This window comes from Tachyglossus aculeatus, chromosome X1, assembly GCF_015852505.1.
Source record: "Tachyglossus aculeatus isolate mTacAcu1 chromosome X1, mTacAcu1.pri, whole genome shotgun sequence".
Taxonomy (NCBI): domain Eukaryota; kingdom Metazoa; phylum Chordata; class Mammalia; order Monotremata; family Tachyglossidae; genus Tachyglossus; species Tachyglossus aculeatus.
The window spans coordinates 71176596-71183710 of record NC_052101.1 but is presented as its reverse complement, the minus strand read 5'-3'; positions in this window follow the sequence as shown (position 1 = coordinate 71183710).

Sequence of the window (7115 nt, the reverse complement as noted above, 5' to 3'; positions counted from 1 at the left end):
TCATCTCATCTCTCCCATTTAACCTACATATTAAATCCATCTTCAAATCCTGTTCATTCTACCTTCTAGAATCCACCCTTTTCTCTCCATCCAAACTGCTGCCATGTTGATCCAAGCTCTTATCATATCCCATCTTGACTAGGGCATCAGCCTCCTCGGTGGTCGCCCTGCTTCCTATTTCTACCCTGTCACATCCATACTTCCTTCTGCTGCCTGGATTATTGGTTTAACTGCACTCAATCAGTTCTCCCCGCCTACCTTACCTTGCTAATCTTCCACTACAACCCAATCTGCACACTTCATCCTCCAATTCCACAGCATAACCTAGAGGATAGAGCATGGGCTTGGGAGTCAGAACCCCATGTGGGACAGGGACTGTGTCCAACCTGATTTGCTTGTATTTACCCCAGTGCTTAGTACAGTGCCCGGCACATAGCAAGTACCTAAAAAATACCACAATTATTACTACTATTATTGCTATTAATAACCTAGTCTCTGTACCTTGATCTTAGCTATCCTGCCTCTGATCCTTTAGGCATGACCTCTCTCTGGCCTAGAATTCCCTCCCCCTTCACATTTGAAAGGCATCCACTCAGCCCAACCTTCAAAGCCCTCCTAAAATCACTCTTCCAAGAGGCCTTCCCTACCAAGCCCTCATTTTCCCTACCCGACCTATCCTCCGTACAATTTGATCTGTATCCCTTGAGTAGTTAACATCCACTCCACCCTCAACCCCCCGGTATTTATATACAGATTGTTACATTCGTTCCTTTCCCCTATCTGTAATTTATTTTAATGTGTGTCTCCCCCTGTAAGGATCATGTCTTTCTACTCTACTGTATTGTACTTTCTCAAGCACGGCACACAGAGCAAGCACTCCGTAAATATTTCATTTGACATCATACTCCGCCCTGTCCCAGAAGCCTGAAATATTGGTGTCATCTTTGACTCCTGACATTTAGCTCTCCCTTTCAGTTTTATCACTTAATCCTACCTGTTCCACATCCCTGAATCCGTTCCTATCTTTCCACCACCCCGGTCCAGGCTCTTATTTCATGATTAGACTACTTATCAGCCTCTGCCTCTCCCCTCTTCAGTCTATATTACACAGTACTGCCCAGATCATCATCATAATAATTATGGTATTTGTTAAGTACTTACTTACTATGTGCCAGACACTGTTCTAAGCTCTGGGGTAGATACAAGATAATTGGGTTAGGCACAGTCCCTTTCCCACATGGAGCTCACAGTCTCAATCCCCATTTTACAGATGAGGCAACTGAGGTACAGAGAAGTTAAGTGACTTGCCTAAGGTCACAAAGCAGACAAGTGGTGGAGTCAGAATTAGAGCCCATGATCTTCTGAGTCCCAGGCCCATGCTCTATTCACTGGGCCATGCTGCACATCATCATTTTAAAAACATCATTTAGCACATATCACTCCACTCCTCAAAAACCACCAACAGCAATCTATTCTAACTCTAGCCGAAGCTCCTCTTAACAAGCTCTCATTTTCTACTCTTAAACTTCCAGCCACTTGCTCCCTTCAGACCCCAGCTTGAAATGCCCTCCCACTTCCAAATGGCCAGACCTTAGTTTGCTCAACTTCAGACTCTCTCAAAGCCCCACATATTCCAAGAAGTCTTCCTGATTAATTTTCACCACCTTAAAATGCATCAACTCAAGAGCATCCTTAACACTTGCCCTAACCTTGATGCATATATTAACAAGTAGTTATGAGCTTAACTATCAGTGTCATATTATTAAATAAACACTTGCCAGTGCAGTTGTTTTTGTATATCAAAACAAAAGCTGTAGAAAAATTTGAATTTTTTCTAATTTAAACCAAGTTTTATCCAATTTTTAAAATACTAAAATCAGGCATCCCAGATTCATCTTTTAAAACACAAAATTATGTATTCAGTAATTAGAAATTCATTAAGTTAAACTCAGTTCTTACCAGAACATCATTCTGTTTAGTTATATAACAGAGTCTACAAGAAGACTCAAGTAGATTCAGTATAGAAAGAAATGGCATGCTGAGAAGCTGACCCTGGAGCCAGGAAGTGACATTACTGCTTTCAGAATCAATGGCCGCTGCAGAAACAGCCATTCCTTCATCAGCTCAGACTCCCTCTGCCTCCACTCTACGTGCGGCTTGGCCCGTAACACACAGCAGAGAAAAGGCTAACACAGTACTATGAAAACTCAAAGGCTGCCCTTTAACATCCCAACACTAGCCTATTCACTCTTGAGGATCCAAGGATGCCCCCTGATTGGGTGTGTTCCTTCTCACACACCTGAAGAACTTGCAATCGATCCAGCAACTAATCACCAGAAACACCCAATTAAGCTGCAACTGCTCTGGTCAATCTTTGTTAAAACCATTAAACCTCTCTGACCAAACCATGTTCTCTCAAATCCCTCTCTCTAATCAGCCAATCCCTGTCCTTGTTTCCCCCCGCCACTGCCCTCCCCAAACTTAGGTCATTCTCATCCACCCTCTCCCCACACTTCATGCCATCCCCTCCCTGTCCCAAATCCCACAGCCTCAGCCAAGTGTGGCCTGTGGAACCCCTACTCCATCATGAGAAATTCGCTTGTTTTGTTTTGTTGTCTGTCTCCCCATTTATAGACTGTGAGCCCATTGTTGGGTAGGGATTGTCTCCATTTGTTGCCGAATTGTACTTTCCAAGCACTTAGTACAGTGCTCTGCACACAGTAAGTGCTCAATAACATGACTGAATGAATGAGTGAATCTGTTCCTGACCACTATCCCTGAAATCTGATTCTCCCCAGACAGACCACAACATCCTAAATTTCCATACTCTACTAAAATCAGATCTCCTCCAAGAGGTCTTCCTTGACTAAGCCCTCATTTCCCCTATTTGACCTCCCTACTGTGTCACCTATGCACTTGACTGTTCCCTTTAAGTGCTTTGATATTCACCCCACCCACACCCACAGCATTTATGTACATATCTATCTCTAATTGATTTTGATGTCTGTCCCCTCTGGTTTGCAAGCTCCTTATGGGCAAGGATTGGTTCTACTTACTCTATAGTATTCTACTCTCCCAAGCACTTAATACAGTGCTCTGCTCACAGTGCTCAGTAAATACCACTGATTGATTGAAATGCATTTGGCATTGGTCAAAGATTAATGCTGCTAAACCTCCCAGGCTCTGTCTTAACTTTATTGCACAACATCATCCAGTTTTTGATGATGGTTTCAGTTTTCACAACTTTACTGTATTTAACACATAATGAAAGCAATGAATGGCAATGGTATAATGCATTCTTTGTCAAAGAACAGATTCAATCAATTAATGTTGATACTAGTGTTGGTTCTTCTTAACTTTGGCAGCCACTAAGATAAATAATGAAAAAATGCAATGATTTTATTTTTATTTTGAAGACATTTCATTTTTCTATTGAATTGGTTTGGTCAGTCAGGGACATTATGGACTAATTGGCATTGACTATAGAAGAAATGTATTTATAAAAAATTCTGCAAAATCTAAATGAATTCCACACTTCCCTTCATTTTACACATAGACAATTTATTATTCAATAATCTTATTCATCTTTAATACATGGATATTTGAAAATTGAGCCATTAAATTTGCTTCTAGACTGTGAGCCCACTGTTGGGTAGGGACTGTCTCTATATGTTGCTAACTTGTACTTCCCAAGCGCTTAGTACAGTGCTCTGCACACAGTAAGTGCTCAATAAATACGACTGAATGAATGAATGAATGATTCCTCACTTCCTGGTCTTCAAATAAAACATCATCTATTCTGGAACGATATGTCCAGAGTTCTAGCAAAATTGTTTCGTATCAAGGTTTAATGCCCCAGTTGTTCCCAGTTCTGGTTACCGTTCAGTTTTCTTCCTTTTTTTAAAACAGAGTCAACAGACCTTGGGATAAAGGGTTGGTGTCAACGAGGGATTCAATATTGACCGCACAAGTATCCTTAGCAATGATCCTAAACCCTATGCCAGATGGGCCACCAAACAAGAGTAAAAATAATACAATCTGCATCACTTATTGAGGCTGCAGCAATGGTATTCCTTGAAATTGAAAACTAATGAAATTTTTTTCCAATATATTCTACTTACAGCATGAAATTTCTTAATGCACAGTTGATGGCAAAAGTTGAGATTTCAAGACAATAATTACAACTTTTTTCACCCTTTTATAAGGATTTCTAACATAAACCTCTACAAAATTTGCTACCACTGCCAGAATAGCTGTTGGCTCATTATGGGCAGAGAACATGTCTGTTAATTCATTGTGGACAGGAAATGTGTCTGTTATATTGTTACATTTCACTCTCCCAAGTGCTTAGTATAGTGTTCCACACATAGTAAGCACTGAATAAATACCATTGATGATTGATTGGATAACTGCGTGGGTCTCTGTAAGTCTAGCAGCTACAGTCAAATATTTCTAAACACATAGGGAAAGAAAGGCATATACTACTGTTAATTATTTTTCAAAGAACAGGATGTCCTAGGTAACTTTCTAGTAAAACTCTTCTATATTAATAATGTACTAAATCCAAATTGTTTTTTTATTAGTAAAATCTTGATTTATCTTCCAGAGGCAATTCAATATCTAAGAATCTTTTAATGGATTCTTTTCTCCATCTATGAAATAGTTATAAAACATTTGCCACCCTCCTTTCTTCCAGGAGGTTTGTAAAGCACAAGACCTTCAAGTAAATAGTCTTGTTCAGCACCTATGTCAATCCCATATATCTTGGACAAATATTAAATAATGGTGATCACAGGCTAGAAGGATTCTCAAAGCTTGAAGAATGACTGCAATCTCTGAAATGCTTGTTCTGCCCTCTGTACTGCCCTGTGTCTGTTTATTGTTATTTTGCACTCTCCCAAGTGCTTAGTACAGTGCTTTGCACACAGTAAGTGCTCAATAAATATGATCAAATGAATAAGCCCCATTTGAGCTTGCTAAAAAACAGCCACTTTGGTATCCTTCTGTTTTAGTATTAGTATTAAAATCCACATTATTTACTGATTATTTATTGCATGCTAGCACTGAGCTAGGCACATAGATAAATAAACAGAAGAAAAAGACACTATCCCTGCCTTTCTGTACCTTGCAATCTAAAGCAGAAGCATTGATCAGTTAATATGTTATGATTTTTATGGCATTTGCAAAGTCCTATGTGCCAGGCACTGTACTAAGTTCTGGGGTAGACACAAGATAATCAAGTTCAACACAGTCCATGTACTACATGGGCTCCCCATTTTACAGATGAGGTAACTGAGGCACAGAGAGGTTAAATGACTTTGCCTAAGGTCATACAGTAGATGAATGGTGAAGCTGTATTAGAAACCAGATCCTCTGGCTCCCAGCGCTGTGCGCTTTCCACTAGACCACATTGCTTCTCACTAGTCCACACTATTGCTGCTGCAGTCTGTCAAAATTCCTAATGACATACTAGTCCCTGTGATTCAGTTTTCCCTTTCTTTCCTATTTATTCACTGTGGGTCAGAGATGACCTGACAACACAAGACAAGATTGCACAGGAAGTAGAATTTGATGCTAGCATTCAGCTCTGTGTTGTTTATGATACTCAGACTATGGGCGAGCTGGTACATAACCCCGGTTTTCATCCATTTTTTTTTTGTCATGCTGTCGAGTCATCTCCAACCCATAATGACGCCATGGAGACATCTCTCCCAAAATACCCCACTTCCATCTGCAATCGTTCTTGTAGTGTATCCATAGAGTTTTCTTGGGAAAAGTACAGAAGTGGTTTACCATTATCTCCTTTCGAGCAGTAAACTTGAGTCTCCACCCTTGACTCTCTCCCAAGCCCCTGCTGCTCAGCACAGGTGAATTTTGACATGTAGCAGATTGCCTTTCACTCATTCATTCAATCGTATTTATTGAGCACTTACTGTGTGCAGAGCACTGAACTAAGCACTTGGGAAGTACAAATCGGCAACATTGCTTTCCGCTTATTAGCCACTGCCCAAGCTAGGAATGAATGGATATTCATTCATTCATTCATTCAATCGTATTTATTGAGCGCTTACTGTGTGCAGAGCACTATACTAAGCGCTTGGGAAGTACAAGTTGGCAACATATAGAGACGGTCCCTACCCAACAACGGGCTCACAGTCTAGAAGACGGGCTCACAGTCTAGAAGACTCTCCCTCCTGTAGTCAAGACTGATAGAGTCCTGGAAACTTTCCAGGTGTGGCCCTGAGAAGGATTTCATCCACTTTTCTGTCAGTGAATATACATACATGTATGTACACACGTTATATAAAACTGTTTCTCATTTACAAATATAATTCTACTGAGCCTGAGATTGTATTCATGTGTGCTTGTGTTGCTGAGAAGACATGGCTGACACCCTCCTGTACTGTTGTAACACCTAATTCATGCTGTGCTAATGGCATTAGCTGTCTATTTATTATTTTACCACAAGATTCCATTTCAGCAGGCACCATCCAGTGGTGTATCAGTTTTTGAGTTAGAAAAGCATTGCTTATGGTACCCTTTCTAGTCCCTTCCTAAATAAAGCAATTCATCAATCATATTTATTGAGCGCTTACTGTGTGTAGAGCACTGTACTAAGTGCTTGGGAGAGTACGATATAACAGAGTCGGTAGACGTGCCCAAAACGAATTTACACTCTAGAGGGTGACAGACATTAATATTAATAAATAAATTATGGATATGTATCTAAGAGCTGTGGGGCTGAGAAAGGGGTGAATAATGGGTGCAAATCCAAGCGCAAGGGCAACACAGAAGTGAGTGGGAGAAGGGGAAATGGAGGCCTAATCGGGGAGGGCCTCTTGGAAAGGATATGCTTTCAATGCGGCTTTGAAGGTAGGGACAGTGATCGTCTGTCGGATACGAAGAGGGAGGCATTCCAGTCCAGAGCAGGATGTGGGCTAAATGTCAGCAGTGAGATAGATGAAATTGAGGTACAGCAAGTAGGTTGGCATTAGAGGAGTGAAGTGTCCAGGCTGGGTTGTATTAGGAGAGCAGTGCGGTGATGTAGGAGGGGGCAAGGTGATTGACTGCTCCTGCACCTAAATGCCTCTGCTTCTCTTTCAGCAATTAATGAG